The following is a 21,394-nucleotide window of genomic DNA, read 5'->3' on the forward strand; positions in this document are numbered from 1 at the left end:
TTTTTTGTTTAGGGTTCTTTTGTTGTTCTCCCGCCCTGGCGGGGGGTCGGGCTAGAAGATCTATTAGGTCCCTTCCGACCCTAAAACTATGAAACTATAAGCTCCATGGAGGCAGGACCTGGCATGGCCTGATGTGCAGCCCCTGCATGCAGTACTGGTACCCTGGGTGGCAGCAAGAGCAGTCCAGTCCTGCTCGAAAGCACACATTTCCAGGTCATGCTAGGCTGGGCCCACACCTTATGGTACAGGTGGCACCAGGTCTCTGGTGGCTGGGTCCAGGCTGCATCACAGGGGGCTCTGTTAGCAGCAGGCCCTGAGTACCCATCAGCCACTGCTGCTCCTGGGGTGGGTGGGGGAGGGTGCTGTGCACAGTGCATGGGTGGGCAGAAGACCCACCCCTCCAAATTCAGCCCCCAACCCCCCACTTCCCTACTTACTGGGGATGGCGCCTGGGCTGGGAAATTGCTGCAGCCTTGCCCCACTCCTATTTGCCCCAGCATGCTGATGCAGCATGCTGGAGCAGCAGGGGAAGATTGCAGGCATAGAGATGCTCTGGCTGGGTGCCAGAGTGTTTCCTTGGAGGACCCAACCTCCATTTGCTTCATGGCACACTGCAAGAGTGTGTCCTGTGCCACTTTTTTCAGTGGGATATTTTTAATACCAGGATTTCCCAGTATCAAATTTAGAGTCCGCACCACAATTATGCAGCACAGGGAAGATTTTTTCATTCACAGCATGCCTCTTGTGGCATCTCAAACTGTTTTGAGAAGCCTCAACAGGCATGTGTGTGTTCGTCCGGAGGTGCCCCCCATGTTTATAGGCAGAAGAGTTCCTTTACATGGGTCTTTTCTTCTTTCTAAAGGAAGCAAAGAGGTGTGAAGGATTAACTCCTGCTTTCCCTTGGATACTCATGGGTTCAGGAATCCTCACAGAGGGAATGTTAGGTAGTGGCAGAGCCAGTGGCAAAGTAAAGGGAATATGAATCATTATTCAACCAGCTCTCTAGTGGAGAAAGACCACCAGGCATCCTACCTTGCCCAAAGGTTCAGAAACACCTTAAAAGAGGCTTTAATGTCATCTATCTGTGGTCATTGTAAGGGCTATGGGGTAAGGGGAGTTACGTGGACATAGTACCCCTGGAATTTAATAAGGCTTTTGACACAGTTACATAAAACATGGTCCTAAATTAGCTGGAGAAATGCAAGCTAGGTATAACTGTCCTTAGCTGAATATGTATAACCTGTTGAATATATATAAGCAAAGAAGACTTCTTAATGGATTATTGTCAGGCTAGCAGGAGATCCTGAACTGGGTTCCACAAGAGTGTTCTAGCTCCAATGTCATGTAACATTTCTTATTAATGAAATGGATGCAGGAATCAAAAGTATACAGATCACATTTGCAGATCACACAAAATTGGAGAATGAAAACATTTTGGAGACCTAGATTAAAATTCAAAGGAAACTTGATGAATAGCAGAATTGGCCTGTAGGCCACAAAATGAAATTCAACAAGATCAAATGCACATAGGAAAGAAAAATCAAATACACAGATACAGAATGAAGAATCACTGATTTGGCAGAAACACTGACAATAACTGCAGGTTATGGTAGATCAGAAATGTAATGTGATGCTGTCATGAAAAAAGTGCAGTTTTGGGTTGCATATACAGAAGCATTATTTGCAAGGCTCAGAAGGAAATAGCAGTGTTCTCCACCTGAGGTATTGTCTCCAATGCTAGGCACTATGGGCTCCTATACACATGCAGGGAGCCGTCTCCAAAGCTGGAAATCCAGTGCATCAGAGTAGATTTGATTAATCTGATGCAGATTAATCAAGTCTGCTGGAGCATGGAAATCTACGTGCTTCAGTAGACTTTGGCATCACATGTAGTAGTGTCTCCACACCAAAAAATGGCAATGGGGCACTTTGAACTAAAGCTTGTTCAATGTGTGGTCCACCACCATTCTTTTAGTGCAGAGGATACTGATACATGTGACACTTGGGCTTTTAATTAAAAGTGCTTGTTAATTAAAGTGCACCCCTGTGCCTCTTGGAGCACATGTAAAAATGCTCTAAATTTGAGAAGGATATAAAGAAACTGGAGAGGCTCCAGAGGAGAGTAAAAAGAATGTGAAAGGAATTGGAATGGAAGACTTGTGAGGAAAGATTGAAGGAACTAGGTATGTTTAGGTTGGAAAAAAGGAGACTAAGGTAGATATACTGACAGTTTTAAAATATTTGCCTTTCAACTATTTGAAAGAAATTGGAGAAAAAATATTCTTCCTTGTAACAGAGGACAGAACACAAAAATCTGAATAAACTACAGAGTAGATTTAAATTAAATCTCAGGAAACTTCATAACTGTAAACACAGTGGGACAGTGGAATAATCTGTATAAGAAATTTGTGGAATCTACTTAATTAGAGGTTTAAAAGAAGAGACCAGATAGGCATCTGTTAGAGGTGGTTTAGGAAATAATTCCTGGTTACACGCATCACCAAAGTCCCTTCCAAAACTGCAGTTCTCTGACTGTAGATGACTAGGGATTATTTATTGATTGCTTTCATCTTCAGCTGATCTTTCCCAATTTATATGCATTTCCATATGAATCAATTTCATGATTGACAGGTGGTCCAATGTCTCTTTCATCGAGGAACAAAGAAAGCTTTCAACCCTTAAGGAATTAATAGTGAGAAAACTATACAGAGATCATAGAATCACAGAAAGTTAAGGTTGGAAGGGACCTTAGGAGATCATCTATTCCAACCCCCTGTTCAAAGCAGGACCACCCTGAAGTAAATCACCTCAGCCAAAGCTTTGTCTAGCTGGGTTTTGAAACCCTCCAAGGATGGAGCTTCTACCACTTTTCTGGGTAACCTGTTCCAGTGTTTTACTACCTTTCTAGTGAAAAAAATCTTCCTGATACCTAACCTAAACTGCCCTTGCTGCAACTTGAAACCATTGTGCCTTGTTCTATCATCTACCAGCACTGAGAACAGTCTAGCTCCATTCTCTTTTGAACCCCCCTTCAGGTAGTTGATGGCTGCTGTTAAACCCCCTCTCAGTCTCTCTTCTCTAGACTAAATAAGTCCAGTTCTCTCAGTCTTCCCTCATAAGTCATGCCCCCAGCCCCCTCACCATTTTTTGTTGCCCTCTGCTGGACTCTCTCCAATATCTCCACATCCTTTCTGTGGAGGGAGGGGGGCAAAACTGAACACAGTACTCCAGATGTGGCCTCACCAGGACTGAATAGAGGGGAATAATCACTTTCCTTGACCTACTGACAATACACCTACCAATGCAGCCCAATATGCCATTAGCCTTCTTGGCAACAAGGGCACACTGTTGGCTCATATTCAGCTTATTGTCCACTGTGACCCTCAAGTCCTTTTCTGCAGAGCTGCTGCCTAGCAAATCAGCCCCCCATCTGTACTGGTGCATGGGGTTGTTCTGTCCTAAGTGCAGGACTTTGCACTTGCCCTTGTTGAATCTCATGAGATTCCTTTTGGCCCAATCCTCTATCTAGATCATTGCTTAAATATTTCACTAGCCTTTTTCTGCAGATTTGTTCACTGCAGTTTTGATTTCAAATATTAAAACAGTATTTATTTATTCCATTCTTTTTCTGGTGTCATTTGAAATTAATGACAGAATTTGATATTGCAATGTAGAAAATTTAATTTTTCATCATTTACCTCTTCCTCTGTGGCTGTGATTGTGTTTAGAAATATCTAATGTATACAGAGAGAGAACCTTGTTTTTTCTCATTTTCTTCTTCTAAAATGAGGCCATTTTCTAGTTATGGTCAAGATATTTGCACCGTTTACTGTGATAATTTATTTTCTATGCACATTATTGCCCTTGTTCATCATCTAAGCCTTTACCATTTTTTCACTCCCTAATAATCACTTAAAGTAATATACTACAGAAACTATGGGTATATTTAAAATAACATTAAAGCTATGTCAAGTGCGCTCAAAATCAAGGGAATATTACTTTCTGAAGAAAAGTGAGTTTCTGGGAGAATTTTAGAGTTGGCAGGTGCAAAGCTAGATTTAGGCTACCAGGAAATTGGATTAGCAGAATCTGTGGGTGACACAGTAATGATGGAATGTCTCAATATTACTATAGTCTTTGCTCCCTTGTATAGGCAACCTGGTGAAGGAGGGAAGCATGGCCAAAAGGCTGTTTCATTCTAGCTCTCCTGGGCTGTTGGAGTTGTTCTTAAAGCTGTTCTGTGTTAACCAGAGCTTGAAGTAGTGGAATTAGGTGGCTGCAAAGCTTCCCCCTTCTCTGTCCTCCTTGAAACACAGCTCAAGTGCACTAGAAATAATGATCCTGTATTTTGAGCACCCTGTGAGTTCAGTAGATTCCGAAATATGGATAGTGTCTTCACATGCAGATACTACATTTTGGGGTGTTTATATGTGGCTGGAATCTATAGTCAAAAAAGTCTGAAAGTAGTGTACGCTAACCTGGAAAATGACCACCAACATACTCTAAGGTTTAGAGTGGAAGCTGAGATGTTGTTTGGAAGGAAGAAAAATGATGAAAGCAAACCTGAGCCAAAACACATAGTCTCATTTTACTCCATGTGCTAGTGCTTGAGCACACTATTGTTCAGGACTCAGAGACAGAGTCTTAATTATTTCAAGCACAGAATGGTTTGAATTACTGCCACATATTTTGGAGAGCACAAGTCTGTTAAGAATTTTGGCTGAAGAACAGCTGCAGGATTGTTTTGAGATTCTTGAGGGTGCCTATTGCTCAACATATATTAATGATTTAAGAGATTTAGACTCCCCCACCTGAAGTCTCTCATTTGATCTGTTTTATGTAAATCTGCCCTAATTTTCATTCCGCTGTCTATATCTAAAATAAAATACCGTCTATGTATCATCACATATAGACACTACCATTTTGGAATCTCCTGTGGACATCATCAGATCCAGATGTTTCCAAATGTCATCATCCATACATTAAACTGATTACAAATGGAGAGACTGTTGCAGTTCAGTAAAAATTGCCAGTTTCCACTGACTTTGAGGATACTTTTATTTCTAATAGGGTGGGGTTGGTCCCAAGTTCAATATCACAATTTTTGTAATTACATGTGCTGTTGGATGCAGGAAAAGTGGTTGCAGCCTTTGTTCCTCTCATGAGCTTGGAACAATATGCTAAGAGGTTACTAAATGTAATGAATGTAGGATGATTTTAGGGCTGAGATTACACATTTTCATTTCTTAACTGTATTTGTGAGAAGTGTGATATGAGTTCATTTTGATTTGTGGGGGTTAGATTTTTTAAAACATTTTCCATGATCTATTTCATAGGAAGGACTGATTTCCCTTTGCATTATATACATTGGAGGGTTTATATGTTTAATAATTGCAACATTATTTAAAAGTATAATAGCTAGCTTGTGAATACTACTGCTCTCTTTTGGAAGGAATATGTCCTACCTGCTCAGAGATTCATTCTGTAATTTCTAGAGGTGTTCAAGAGCAGATACAGAAGGGGTGCAGTGGTGCAGCTGGCTGCACCCCGTTTTCTGACCACACAGCAGGAGCAGTAGCTGGGGACGTTAAAATCCTCTGAACTGGTAAGAATTCCTCCTCTCTCTTCACCGCCATGATTAGAGGCGTGCCCTCTCCCCTCCCAGCCTCCCCCCACCCCAACTCACTGCTGCTGCTGTACCCACTGTGCAGGGAGGAGGCTACAGAACTGCTCCTGTGCACTCCAGCCAGGCTGCATGGGGGCCAGACTTAGCCTGGGACAGTGGCAGCAGTGGGTGGGTTGCCTCTCCCTGCCTGGTGTCCCAAGGTATTTACTGCTGGTCTGGGAGCAGGCATGAGGCAGGGGGATCCCTTCCCACTGTTATGTCGTGTGGTTCCACAGTGGTGGGGAGATAAGACTAGCCCAGGGCAGAGAGTGCACCACACAGTTTACAGGGCTAGTACCTTTTATTGTTCTAACAGGAACCAAAACTGCAAGCAAACACGATTACTAAGGAAACATATAGTGTAGCAACATTTAAAGAAAAAAGTACCACATATAATTGCTACTGCTGTGACCTCATTAGCAGCAGTTGACGCCTCTGAACCCCACTTTGCAAAACACTGGATCCACTTCTAGATGTGTCCAAAACCTTTTTCTTTTCCTTTCAAGGTTTTATGCAGTTCATGGTCAAATTTGATCTACATAGGCTTTATGTTCTTTGAGCTTTGCTCTGAATTTGGGATTTTAATTCTAGACTTACAAGGGGAACCTAGGCTTTGCAATGTTGATTGGGACTGATCCGTAAGTGGCTTCCAGGCAGCATCCCCACTGGGCAGGGATGCCTCTCCCAGCCATGTGAGGATCAGGACCCTCCTGATCCCCATGTGGCTGTCACTGCCAGGCAGGGACACTCTCTCTGCCACATAGGGATCAGGAACCAACCGTGTCCCCACCTGGCTTGGATACAGGAGTCCTGGCTGTGGGGAGAGCTCTCCCAGCCATTTTGGGAGTTAAGACAGTCCTGATCTCCGTGTGGTGGGGAGATAGCTGCCCCCTGCAGCCACCACAGGTTCCCACCACCTGGAGCTTAGCCAGGCAGCAGTGAGGCCCCTTCTGCCTGGCCTGACCAGGAAAAAATTGCTCCCGACCAGCATTTATATGTGCATTACTGTGCAGTACCTTATAAGCAGTTAATCTACTACCTGTATTTTCAGGTAGTATATAACTGTGCATTAACCAATTTTACTAGGCAGAGTAGCCTAGCACACAGTTAAATAGTGACAGTTTACTGCACAGTAGATTAATCTACTGAGCAGTAAATCATCTTGTGTAGACACGCACAGTGTTTAGGAGAGTAGTAATTACTCTGTGAGTGTCTGTCTACATCCTCCCCTTCCCATCTTGGATAGGTAAGTTGCTTACTAGCATGGGTTTAGTCAAAATCTATTTAATTTAATTCTTGTTTCTTAGCACTGTGGATATAGAGTTAGCTAATTGCTGTGGGGTCTTAAAATGAAAGACTATAGATTATTAAAATAAAATGGGTTTGTCTATACATGGATATTAATGCAACACAATCAACTCCAGTACGTATTGCACCAGAATTTATTGATCCCAAGCACGGCATTTACATGTGTGCCCGGGACCGCAGTTTGTTGAGCTGGGTTGGAGCAGCCCTGGCTGGCAGGGGACCCCGGGGGGCTCCTGCCAGCCTAGGGCTGCTCCTGCCCAGCTCAGCATGCTGCAGAGGGGCTGCTAGGGCATAAAGTGCCCCACTTCAGGGCTACCCCGCAAGCAGCCCCTGCATTGAAACAGCCTCGTGTCCTAGCCAGCCATGTCATCATCTACACATGAGGTGCTGCAGAGTAAAAAACTCTGCAGCAGGGTAGTTCTTGTATTTACAAGCATTATCCTGCTGTGGATTTTATTAGTTTATTCTAGCCTAATATCCCTGCATATGTAGACACTGAGACATTTACTGTGGCGCCAATTAGGCAACTCCACAGTAAATATCTCATGTAGATGTACCCAATGTTCTATAAAGGAGCAGAGTATGTTCCATTTTTACCAATTCCAAATAATTTATGGACATAATTCATTCACTTCTCTTAGAAACAGAAGCAAATTATGTTTTTAAGATAGTTTGATTTACATAGATTTTTTCTTATATTTGCTTCCACAAAGCCTGTCAGAACCAAATATATAGATATCCTCATTAAGTCATTTCTAGCTCTACTTTCAGTTTAGAATTCTTGTAAGAGGGTTATTGGAGCCTGAAACCATATTGTAATGATCTCTTGGCTTTTTGTTGGAATACATTTTTGGATATAATGAATATGCTTGTAGGGTACAGTGTATCAAGTCTTCATGAGTGATTTTTCTCCAGCACTTCAAAAACACATTGGAAAAAAAAAAGAAAAAAGGAAGAAAGAAAATTAGCCAAGAATATCATTGGAAAAGAGTGTCTGAGGTGCTTGCTCAAGGACCTGCTGATGCCTTATGGAAAAATCTGAGAAAGGATCTACTGCATTTGGTGACATTTCTATTTATAAATCATACATGTTCTGAGGCTTTTTTTCTTTCACTTTCCCCTTATTTTTTTTTTCCTATTATGAATATTTGATTGAAAGCAAAATCTGTTTTTTTTTAAGAGTTAGGGCTTTGTTACATGTTGTACTTTTGACTGCTCAAATGTAGATCAGTGTTAGTGCTAGCTCATGTTTAGCCTTCAGGCTAAAAACCTTCTATCATCTTCAGCCCAAGCTTAGGGCTGGAACAACCTGCAGGTTCCTGCAGGCTGGAGCATAAATTGTAGTGGGGATGATTTGGAGGGTGACACCAAGACGCTCAGTGTACAGAGAATTTTGCAATAGCTCTGAGTATGCATTGCACTACATGGCTACAAGCAGCAGCACCAAGCACAGGGATCTTCTAATGAAGATCAACATTCTTGTAATCCAAATGGAGTCCCTTTTTAATTGCAGAGCTCTGTGCATGAAAGAAGGGTGATCTAAATGCCCAGGGGTGCATGCATTCACAAGGCTTAGGTCAGTCTAAAAATAGTGTGTCCAATCTAAATTCTCATCCTGTGAGAACTAACTTTAGATCAGCCCTGGGACTGTGCTGTTACTACACACATTTCCCCTCCCCTTCCACAATTATTTTTATCCTCCTATCCCTCCAAGACCAGGCTCCTCCCCATCCCAGACCAGGCACCCCAGCATGCACATACCTGCCAACCCTCTGCAAGCATACCAACTACCCTCACACAGACCCCTCAGCCCCTGACCCCACTTGTCTCCAGCTGCCTGTGCCTCCTCCCAGCAAGTGATGAATGTTTGCTTGTGGTCATCCCGATTCAGGTTGACCAATCAACAATAAGGAGCCCTATGATAAAAATCAACAGGCAGGTGGAAACATTATTCTATATAGAATACCCTGCTGCTTCAAGATGAAAGAGTTATGCCAGAGAAGGAGAGTAATACTTTTTCCTCCAGTTATGAAAAAAAAATCATGTCTATTAAGTCATCTTATTTTATTTGCTGTGGACATTACACATTGTAGGAAAAGACTGAATGAACATTTATTTTAAAAGGCCAAAGGCAGAACAAAGTAGCAAAAACAAACCTTCACTGGAGGGTTCATGCTGATGTAAATGTGTTTCATGGATATGAATTTTGATGCTGTGACTTTACTGTGAGTAAGCATACAACGATAAATATTATCAGCTGTTTAACTAGATTAGCTGGGTTTTAAAGACAATGATTGTCCCTTCTACATAGTGATTGTTAACTTGAATAAAGCACGTTTTCTGCAGTGAAATAATGCCACAATTTTACCCCAAATGGGTAAAAGTTTCTCCCCCCCCTTTTCACCTTAGATATCGATGAGTTCCACATTCTATTTGTTTAATATCAGTTCTATTCATTCCTAATTACTCCCTCCACTTAAGTAAACTGATGTTTTTCTTTTCCTCCTATCTCTCTGCGTTCTTCCAGGTAGCATTCTTTTATTCAGTTTTCCTCACAAAAGTCACAGTAATGATTTGTCCTGTGTCCTCTAATGGCAGAAGAGGTAATAGGCAAGACACAGTGATTTTTGTGGATGAGATCTTTTATTGGATCAACTCTATAGCCAGGAGAGATACAGAGATGCTTTTGGATACAAAGTAGCCTTTCTCAAGTTTCTGGTCTGGTTGTAGAGTATATAGCTGGAGGACTATAGAGTCCATTCTGGAAGCAGGATCGGTGGGCATATGTTTCCATTTGTTTCCTAAAGTGAATGGGTATCTCCTGCATTCTTGATTTCCATTTGGTTCCTAAAGTGAAGGAGTATCTCCTGATTCTTGGAGGCTTCCTTACTGTTGCCAAGAGGATGGATACCAGGTCTTCCCAGGCTTGTGTGTTGGAGTGGGTTGGATAGAGAATGTGGGTCTACACCTTTGATACCTGAACAGGTCTACTATATTTTCTTTATATTTCATGAATCTCTCTTCTCAGTGGCATCCATAGAATGACAGCAAACAAGGAGATGCAAAATACTCATTTTGTGAGGATTTGTTGTTTGAAACTGAAACATGAACAGACTGGGTCAAATTTAGAAGTAATGAGAAAAGGTAGTTTGTAAATTACACATTGGTAAGAGGGTACAATGTAAAGTGAATGTAAATATGTAAATCCAATTTGAATTAAAGTAAAGGAGTTTAAACTCTCATTTAACTGGTATAACTTGGGATGTAGGGGGGGCAGGGAGGTGGGGGGAAGAAACATAAATTCTACCAATTAAATTCCTTTAAGTCTTATTTGGACAAAAGCTTAGTTTTGAATTGCCCTTTGTAGTGCCAACTGTTGCACAGATGCTAAATCTTTGTGTAATTATGGGGTACAGAAAGAATAGAATCAGTTTTAAATTAAGGCTGTGAATGGATTTGAGCCTAATATTTAAGATGAAGTCAAGTATTTGTACAGGAAGCTGGCCATTTACCTTCCCATGTTTATCCCTCATTCCTGCCTAGTTGTATGAAGCAGTCATTGATTTGGCAAGATGTTGTTTTTCACAAATTTTAAGTGGACTTATTTTGGCACTATACTACCATATTGCTTCATTCTGCATACTTGAATTGTACAATTTTTGGCGGTAAAAAAATGCACTTTGGGGTGTTTGCATTCATTCCACTTAAGACACAGAAATCATAAGTGGTTATGTCTCTCCTGGCAAAGTACATACCAAGAGTTTGATTCTTTCCTCATATCCATCACTACAAAGCCAGAGTAACTCCACTGATGGAAAATTGGTGTGAGGGCAGTTGAGCCCTCTGATATGCTCGCATGTGGAACTGCAATTAATCAGACTTGGGTCTAATAAACTATGGTAATTTTGTATACATTTGGCCCTATTTTCTCCTGGTTAATATGTTGATGTTCAGATGTTACATTACTCACAGATGTTTTATGTTTTTATGTATTTACTTAGCATATTTTTAATAATTTCACACAAAGTCATATAATTCTGAAAATATTTAACAACATTTTAGTAATATTTTTCAAATTGTCATAAGCTTGTTTGGCTCTTTTGAGGTTAAAAATTACACCGCACTAGGAGTATATTGTTTTTTGCTAATGTTTTTAATTAAAACAGCATTCTTCATTTTAATGTTATTATGCATTTTCTTGTAGAATGCACAACATAAAAGTACAGCTGAGTTCTTTGCTTACATTATGGTTTGCAAAATTATCCTTAATACCAGAGGGTAAATATTTTAGCACTGTGTTCATTTAAAAAAAATCAGTAAATCTTATCCAAACATTTGGATTTGTCCACTGTAATTGCCTGCAAAGTTTTACTTATGTATAACTCATTAATAAATGACTCCTATCATATATTAGGAGTCATGGCAGTTGGATTGTTTAGATTATAGTTATTATTAACAAAAATTACATTTAGTACAGAGCAGATAAAACTAGCACTGAAACTGTATCTTTCTCTATCAGACCTTTCAGACTTACTGCATTTAACCTTTCCCAATTCCACCTTGCTTTTCAATTGAACATTAAAGTGCTTAAAAGAAATAATGTACAACTAACTCAAAGCCAGATTTATCTGGCTCTGATACCAGCTTAATGCCAGCATAAATCCATTGAAGACTATGGAGTTCCTCCGGTGCAAGACTGGTTTAATAAAGTAGAGACTCAGGCCCCAGGGAAGATTTTTGTTAGCTCTAATTTTCTGATTAAAGCAGACTTATTGAAACTCATAAAATCAATGTAACATTGTTGCTCCACTGTGGGCTTTCTACATCAAAAAATTCCCTTCATTCTTATGCTTAAGTGAATTCCCAGCTGGTTGCAGAACAATTAAGGTAAACTTGCTCAATCTGTTCAGCATGTTTTTATGTTTGTTTTTTTACAGTTACATATTATTTTAACCATGCTCCAGAATCTTGTAATCATGCGGCTTCAGAGTTTGCCATATATTGCAGTTTTTTTTTCAGACGTATGGGTACTGCCTATCTTTTTCCCAACAGCCCTGTGCCCTTCTAGAACCCACATGCATTGAAAGACAGCAGAAAGGGGTTCGGTGATGGTGAGGCTCATTCTTCACATTTCTTGACTGGCAAATGGAGGTGGCTTAATGTAGAAGGGACTATATAATGCCTCATCACCAGTGGGCTCTGTGCCTGCCTCACTAGCATTGATTTCTTGGGAGACAGAAAATCATCTTGTGAGATATTTGAAAATCATAATATTCTTTACAAAAATGACATGATTTTGGAACGTTATTTGTCCTTCTAGTTTGTCTGCTGTTAGAGTTCACATTTTCAAGTTTGTCTCAAAAACCACAGGGCCTGCAAATGCATAATATTTTATGATTTATAGTTTAGATTCCTACATCGTCATATGAACCCAAGCATTTTGCTCCACGAGAAACACCAAGCATAGTAAGACTTATGATCACAAGAGTTTAAAACTGCATCATTTTCATTCAGATTGATTGTATTGTCTGGAAGCAAGCTTGTCACTGCTGACATCACATCACTCTAGTATAAATAACTAATGTTGCACCTTTGAAACCTCTTGAAACTGCAATGCTGACTCGATATCTTATCTTATAAATTAATAGATGCTAGGGTTGGAAGGGACCTCAATGGATCATCGAGTCTGACCCCCTCCCAGTGGCAGGAAAAAGTGCTGGGGTCATGTGACCCCAGCCAGATGCTTGTCCAGTCTCTTTTTGAAGACCCCCCCCAAGCACCATCCCCCTTGTTCCAGATTCTGGCAACCCTAACTGTGAAGAAGTTCTTTCTGATGTCCAACCTAAATCTACTCTCTATCAGCTTGTGGCCGTTGTTCCTGGTTATTCCAAGGGGTATTCTGGTAAACAGAGCATCTCCTACTCCCTGCTGCCCCCGCTGGTGAATTTGTATACTGCCACAAGATCCCACCTCAGTCTTCTTTTGCAGAGGCTGAAAAGGTCCAGGTCCCTCAGCCTTTCCTCAGGACTCTCTCAAGGTTGTTCACATCCCTCGTGAATTGCAGCACCCAGAATTGGATGCAGTACTCCAGCTGTGGCCTGACCAGTGCTGCATAGAGGGGAAGCATTACCTCCCTGAACCAGTTTGTGATGCACCTACTAATGCATGACAAAGTACGGTTAACTTTGCTAATTACTTCATTACACTGACAACTCATATTCATCTTGGAGTCAACAATGACCCTGAGATCTCTTTCCACTGCTGTGCTGCTGATAAGGGTATCCCCCAGCTTATAGGTGTGCTGGTGATTCCCTCTACCTAGGTGCAGCACCTTGTACTTGTCTTTGTTGAATTGCATCCTACTGTTCTCTGCCCACTTATCTAAGCTATCCAGGTCTGCCTGGCTTCAGTTTCTTTTCACCAGTGTGTTTATTTCGCCCCATAGTTTTGTGTCATCTACGAATTTGTACAGAGTGCTTTCCATGCCCTTTTCCAGATCACTGATGAAGATATTGAACAGCACTGGCCCAAGGACTGAGCCTTGGGAGACCCCACTGCTCATATCTTCCCAGGTCAATACTAACCCATCCACCACCACTTTCTGGGTATGACCCTTTAGCCAATTTAACACCCACATGACTGTGTAATCATCTATGGCATAAATCCATTGAAGACTATGGAGTTCCTCTGGTGCAAGACTAGTTTAATAAAGTAGTGAATCAGGCCCCAGGGAAGGATTTGTTAGTTCTAATTTTCTGATTAAAGCAGACTTATTGAAACTCATAAAATCAATGTAACATTGTTGCTCCACTGTGGGCTTTCTACATCAAAAAATTCCCTTCATTCTTATGCTTAAGTGAATTCCCAGCTGCTTGCAGAACAATGAAGGTAAACTTGCTCAATTTGTTCAATTTGTTTATGAGAATAGGATGGAATACCATGCTGAAGGCCTTCTTAAAGTCCAAGTAGATGACATCTACCTTGACTCTGGCATCTAAACATTTAGTGACCTGTTCATAGAAAGAAACAAGGTTAGTCAGGCAGGATCTACCTGCTATGAACCTGTGCTGGTTGCCCTTCAGCAATATATTACTCACTGGACTCCTACAAATGTGATCCTTGATAATTTTTTCAAAGGTTTTCCCATGGATAGAGGTGAGACTAACTGGTCTATAGTTACCCAGATCCTCCTTCCTCCCATTCCTGAAAATAGGGACCACATTGGCCTTTTTCTAGTCCTCTGGGACCTCACCTGAGCATCAGGAGTGCTCAAACAGTTATGCTAGTGGCTCTGCTATGACACTGGCTAATTCTTTCAGCACCCTTGGATGAAGCTCATCCAGCCCTCTGACTTAAACACATCCAGCCCCTCCAAGTGTCTCTTTATTAGGTCAGCACTGACAGTTGGTGGGCTGGTGTTCCTCCTGCTTCTGTCAGTAATGCGTTTGGGAGATTTATCTTGACTTTATCCATGTTCAAGAATACAGAGGCAAAAAACTCATCGAAGAGCTCTGCTTTGTCCCTCCTATCTGTCACCAACTGTCCTTGTCTATCCTGTAGGGGTCTTACGCTGCCCTGCACCTCCTTTTTGCTCCCTATGTGTCTGAAGAAGGACTTTTTGTAGTTCTTAATTTTTTGTTGCCACCCTAAGTTCTAATGCTGCTTTGACCTTCCTAACTGATTCCTTGCAAGTGAGAGCCAAGGAGGTACCTCCTTGGTAGCTACACCCTGCTTACACAGCCCGTATGCCCCTTTTTTTGCCCTTAGGCTTTCCTGGATTTCCCTGTTTATCCAAGAGGGCTTCTTGGCCCCTTTGCCCCCTTTTATGCATAATGGGATTGTCTCCTTCTGTGCCTGTAGGATCGCTTCCTTGAGGAATGACCACCCTTCCTGGACCCCATTTTGCCAATGCTCTAATGCCACACTAGCTAATCTCCTGAGCACACTGAAGTTAGCCTTTCTAAGTCTAGCACTTCAGCCCTGCACATTAGTTTACCTACCCTTTGTTGGATAGTGAATTTAATCAATTGATGGTTACTATCCCCTAGGTTACCTTGTACCTGCAGATCCCTCACTAGGTCGGCCCCCATAGCCAACAGCAAGTCCAGCAAGGTGTTCCCTCTAGTGGGATCGTATACCTCCTGCATTAGGCGGAGGTCCTGTATGCAGGTTAAGAACCTACGTGAGTAGTTAGTTCTGGCTGACTGATCCTCCCAGCAGATGTCAGGGTAGTTTAGGTCACCCATGCCAACTATATCTCTTGACTGTATGGCCACTGAAAGCTGCCTGGAGAATTCCAGGTCTAGCTCATCCTCCTGATGTGGCAGTCTATAGTAGACCCCCAGTACCAAGTCCCTTTCCCCCAACCCCCTTGTAACCTAACCCACAGTACCTCAGTTTGGCCCTTCCCTGATCCCATCTTGATTATAAAAGATGTACATTACTCCTTAACATAGAGAACAACACCCCCCCCCCTTTTCCCCACCACTCTATCCCGTCTGTCCAACCTATAACCTTCAATGTCTACCACCCAATCGTGAGTAGGGTCCCACCAGGTTTCAGCTAGCCCAACCAGGTCAAAGTTGTTGCTTTCTGGCAGGAGTGCAACTTCCTTCTGCTTGTTCCCCATGCTCCTAGCATTGGTGTAGAGGCATTTAAGCCCCTCAATGGGTGCCCTTGAGACCCTATCCTGATGTCTTTTGGGCCCCTTAGTACTTACCTGGGCTGATCCAGTGCATGGCTTGTGGCTCTCTGAACTTAGGTTCTCTTTGCTCACTGTATCCCCATCCCCCAATGAACCTAGTTTAAAGCCTTTCAAGGAGATCATTCAACCTGTAAGAGAACAGACTTCCTTTTAAAAGATAGATGAAGATCATCTTGCCCCAGGATACATCTCTCATGGAAGTGTGGATCATGGTTGTAGAAGCCAAAACCCACATGATGGCACCAATTCTGGAGCTGCAGGGTGACTTCTCTGATGCAGGTGTCTTGGTGTTGATGGTGACCGCTGACCAGGAGGATCAATGTGAAGACTACATGTGCCCCCAGCTTCCTAAGCCCAGCCCCCAGAACCCAGTAGTCACTCATGATGTGGTCCAGACTGCTCCTGGCTGCATCATTCATGCCCACATGTATGAGGAACATGGGATAGTAATCAGAGGGCCAGATGAGGCCACAAATCCTCACAGTGATGTCTTGGATCTTGGCACTGGGCATGCAGAAAACCTCCTGATCTGTGGGATCTGGCCAACAAATAAGCCCCTCTGTGACTCTCAGGAGGGAGTCGCCCACCACAATGACGCAGCGTCTCTTCGTCTGGCTGCCCGATTGTCGTTCAGCCTGTATGTTCCAAGATATGATGATACTTTTAGAATCTGACTGAAACATAGGTACTACATCCATAATTTCTCTCACAACTTCCCACTATATCTTCTTATGGTCTCTAAAGGGAGTATGAAGGGCAGAGGTCCATGAAAGTGAAAGACAATGAAGGAAATGATTAAATAAACTCTTTAGATGCTTCCAAAAACATTTGGCTCACATTTGGTATAAACCATAATTAGCATTTGTAATTTTATGGGTGTGTATGAGGCACTTTACTGTAAAGACATATGGCCTATTTCTTCTCCTAGCTACATTAACCTGCATTCCAAGTTGCTTTCTGGTTTCAATTCTTACACATCGATTGATTAGAAAGTATACTTTTTCATGGTCACTGCTATGAAACTTGGGCTTTAGGATTTATCTACACAAAAATACTTAGGAAAATTAATCTGAATTATTTTTAAACGGGGATTTGTTACACCACATTAAGGCCCTGTGCGAACACTGTCACTCAGAACTGAAGAGGCCTTAATTAAATTCAATTTAATTGATTTCTAAAATAAATGCAATATGATAAATACATGCATTTATTTTGGAAGTGAATTAAGTTGAAATGAATTAAGCACATTTTAATTTTGAAAAAAAGGTGTCCACCTGAAGGTGTGGTTTGACAAATCCATTTTAATTTCACAACCTTAATTAATTTGAAAGGTCAGTGTCACAGTCAGATTAAGGCATAGTCATGCTAAGTCTATATCTAGGAGTCTCTGAATTCATATGATAAGAATCTTCAGTATCATTTAAAAAGAACGCAAAAACAAGGGCCAGTCAGATTTACCAAAAAAAAGATATTTTAGAATCTAACATACTACTAACACAGACTTTGGGTGCCTAAACTGAAGAAATCAATCTACAAAAAAACCCCTGCCTAACCTCTTAGACCAAAGGCAGCTCCATTTTCACCATCAAATTACTCAAGTACCTATTCTGTTACTCTTGATGCTCAGGACTTCCATCATCTTAGCTGAGCTGTTTATCTCAATGCCTCTCATGCCTGTTTTGGGATTCATAACAAAGCATCCCTGCATTTAAATCTTCTGAAGGGGCTTATTCAGAAGGTGTTCTCAGAGCATATCTAACATACACTAAAAGTTGCTTTTTATTGAAAAATAGAGGAGACCTTTTATATGATAGCCTAATGGTCAGAGTATTTACCAAAGAAGAGGGAGATCTGGATTCAAGTCCTCCCATAAGAGTGCCCAGACCATGGTGTTGTAGGCAAGACTTCTCTCAGAGAATTGTCTACCACACTTTTTGAAGATGTGCTACTACTCACAAAGAAATCCCAGATTAATAGTTCCACAGAGAGAACAAGTAAGAAGGATCATGACTGTAGCCCAGTGATACAAACATTCCTCTGGGAGAGACATGTCTCCCCAAAGATGCCAACTTTTATTTTTGCTGGGGAGGCCTAAGATGATAGCCCAATCCCCCTAGGCAGTATGGCCAGAGCAGAGCTGAGTCAAACCCATGGGATGGCAGATGAAGGCTGGCCACTGTGAACTTGGAGCTCCCAGCCCTGCCACCCTCCCGCTTGGGAGTCCTGTACCAGCCACACTGCCATGGTCAGATGCCTTCTTCCCACCCTGCAGCAGGGGGTACAACTCCGTGCTGCCACCGCTACTGCTGCCGGGGAGGCAGGGGGCACCTAATCATGGTAGTGAAGGTGGTATGGGGCTCCCAGGGGGAGAAGAGCAGAGTGGGAAGCCCTGATCCTGCAATGAGCAGCCTGCATCCACCCCCATCCCCTGCAAAGTCTGGGGGACACCTGCCTTCTCATACCCCCCTCCCTGGGAGTGCATGCAGTGGCACGGAGCTGCCTCCCACCCCGCCCCCCCAGCCACCCAAGTCTGCATCCTGCTCCCTACCTTGACCCTGGGCCCCATGAATTGCCCTAGCTGGGCAATGCCCCCAGGCCGAGCCCCACTCTCTACCTCACTGCGGAGTCCTCAATCTGCCCCTCCTCCTCAGAGACTTACCTGCAGGCAGCTGGGGGACCTGCTCTCCACTATTGCCTGAGGCTGAATTCCTGAGCATATTATTTGTGTGTGCGCACACATGCACAAAGTGCCCCCTATATCCCCACTGGAACTCTGCCAGCCTGCAAGGGGAAATTTGCTGTTTTCCACAGTTTTCCATGGTGAATGGAAAACCCAGATCCCTGCATGCTTCTGAGAATCTGAAACAAATGCTGTCCCAGAGTAATGCAGCCTAAAACTGGGACTTGATGGTCCCATTTCAGGACAGTCCTGCCCCGTTAGGGATGGACTGTCTTACCCAGGAGAGGCAGGGTCCTCAGGCCTCCGCATACTCAGTGCTTATGTGTCCCTAGGTCTGGTCCTTACTTGATTTCTTTACATATTTAATCTAATGACTCTTTAATGCAAAATGCATAAGCAGCCTCTAGAGTAGCTGCATAACTCTGTAACTCCTCTCCAGAGGAGAGATCACATCTAAGTGGTATGGGGATGTGTTGCAGGAAGTCAGCCTAGAACAGGGACCTGGCTTGCTTAGCCTGTCAGTCTGCTTTAAGGCAACACTGGTGACTTTGGTTCCAAGGCATTCATTATAACTTGGCTTTATTCAGTTTAAGGGATAGTTTGAGATTCTGTTGTGGTTAAAGCCATGAACAAAGATTTATGTTTTTCATCCAGACAGGTTTACCTAACCTTAGGGTGCCTATACATGAACATGGAGGCTGCTCTGACACGCTGTAATTACAGCACGGAGGCTGCTCTGATGCATTTTAATTACAACTCATCAGAGCAGACTCGATTAATCAAGCCTGCCAGGGAGTGGTAATTAGTGTTCTTTAGCCAGCCTTTGCATCTTATGTGTCAGTATCCTCATGATTCAAAATGGTGGGGGGGAGGGGGGGGCAGCACTTGAACTAAATCTAATCCAATGAGCTTTAGTTCAAGTGCCCCTGCTGCCATTTTGAAGCACAAGGATGCTGATACATGAAACGCTGTGGTGTTTTAATTAGGAGTGGTTCTTGGAGCTGTTCTAATTAAAGTGTTGCTCTCCTCACCCCTGGAGCACATGTAAAAGTGCCCTCTGTTACCAGACTGTGTTGCAATTATTGTTGTTGCCAGATATTTATTCTGGATTGTCCCATTCTGAAAGAGCTTGGGCAGTCCAAAAGCTTTCTTTGGCATGTGTTGGATGACAAACAAATTGCTCACCCAAAAAGCAGGCGGTCTCGAAGAACTAGAATAAAAATAAACACCAAGAATTTTAAATAATTTAGAAACAATAATTCACTATAATTATCCTTGCAATATTTATTTTTAAGATTTTTTTTTAAAAGCAAAAGAATTAGGTAAGATCCCCCACCTTAGTCTCTGTAAAAAATAGCTTTTCTTTCTACATACCCAGATGCTATATAAAACAACAGAAAATGCTTATCAGAATCATAATTTGTTCAAAGGGGAAAACAAGTGGAGGGCAAATAACAAATGTGTCTAATAATATGATAATGAAAGTACATCAGGGAGATTATCCAGCTTGGTCTGTGTCAAACAGAAGCTGCTGCAACAATGATTCATTCCAAAAGCTAGCATTTCTGCAGTAACACATGGAACTGAAGTGGCCCAGAATTACCCTTCCAAAAGCTACAACCTCATCTTTGCAATGTTTGGCCCCAAACCTTCATGACAGTTTTGATGTGCACTGATGAGTTTCTATTACATGACTGTTTCTATAGCGTGTGTCAAAAAACAATAGAGTGTAAGATGAAACTTGGACGAAGTTGCCCTTAAGAAGGTTTTTGTTTTTGCTTGAAAACTGAGACAAAGTGTACATAAATGAATGAACTAAAACTGGTGTAAATAGCCCATGAAAACATGCCACAAAATTGGTTAGAATTCTTTTTCATGATCCCACTTCACATTTGAGAGGATGACAAGAAAAGAAGATCCTTTATTTTTTAAGGAAATCCAAAGGCATTACAGGAAATGAATATGTTTTCCAGTTAAAACATTTTTAGTATTTTTTAAAATGTTTGCACAGGCTCAAGATCTCCGAGCCTAGGTATTAATTTACAAAAAGAAAAAAAAAATCCCACTGTTTTTTCCTTTGCTGAGAGTCACCACATGGCACACAGTTAAAAACGCTTTGCTTTAACAAGAGCCATGGGGTATTTAATGGCTTGCAGAGTAGGCAGTACCTCCAGCTGTATACTGCCAGGGATGTGAGCAGATAAAGTATGTCCAGCTTCCTCAGGCAAATTATATGTTTTTGTGACCATCTGTCTGAGAGGTAAAACCACTTCCAATTTAGCCACACAAACTTAATCTATGTTTATTCAAAAATTTATGAGCGGCAATGTTACAGTGAAATGGTCTTGGATTACTGAAGCCTTGGATAAGGAAAAAGTACCCTTCTTTTTTTTTTTTTTTTTTTTGCTTTTTAAAGCAAGCCTGCCGTATTCAGAATTTCCTGTACCTGACTGTTTGGTATCTGTGACCACCAACAGAGTTTTCCCCCAACTCCAGGAGTCTGATTTAAATGTGTGTGTTGTGCATTTTACATGTCCAGAGGGTTCTGGTAAAGAGATTTATCTGTTGAATGACATGCAGAGCGCCAGATTCAACAGATGACAGCTTAAGCACGGCACCAGTGACCACCAATGGTGCGGTTTTCATTTTGTTTCTGCCCTTTCTTCTACAAATTTATTTTTAATGCTGATCCCCAGCCCCCTCCTCCTTTAGGAAACTTTCTTGGGAATCCTTGAGAATTTTTATGCTATACGCCTTATGAAGGACTGATACTGGTTTTGCTGACACCACTTGCCACATTGGTGTGACTATTCACTGAATCACTCCCAATTTTCATTTGTGTGAAATCAGTATCAGGTCATGTTCAAGACAGATAAGAAAAAAACATATGCATGTGAAGACAGACATACACACACTCCACTGACGGACAGTTTGCCAATCAAAATTAAAACTAAGAAATAAGATTCCTTAAAAAATGAACTAATTCTGCATTTTCTTGTCTTATGTTTTTTAATAATATGTAGCAAATCCAGATTAA

Source organism: Alligator sinensis, unplaced genomic scaffold (genome assembly GCF_000455745.1).
Source record: "Alligator sinensis unplaced genomic scaffold, ASM45574v1 scaffold544_1, whole genome shotgun sequence".
Classification (NCBI taxonomy): Eukaryota; Metazoa; Chordata; order Crocodylia; family Alligatoridae; genus Alligator; species Alligator sinensis.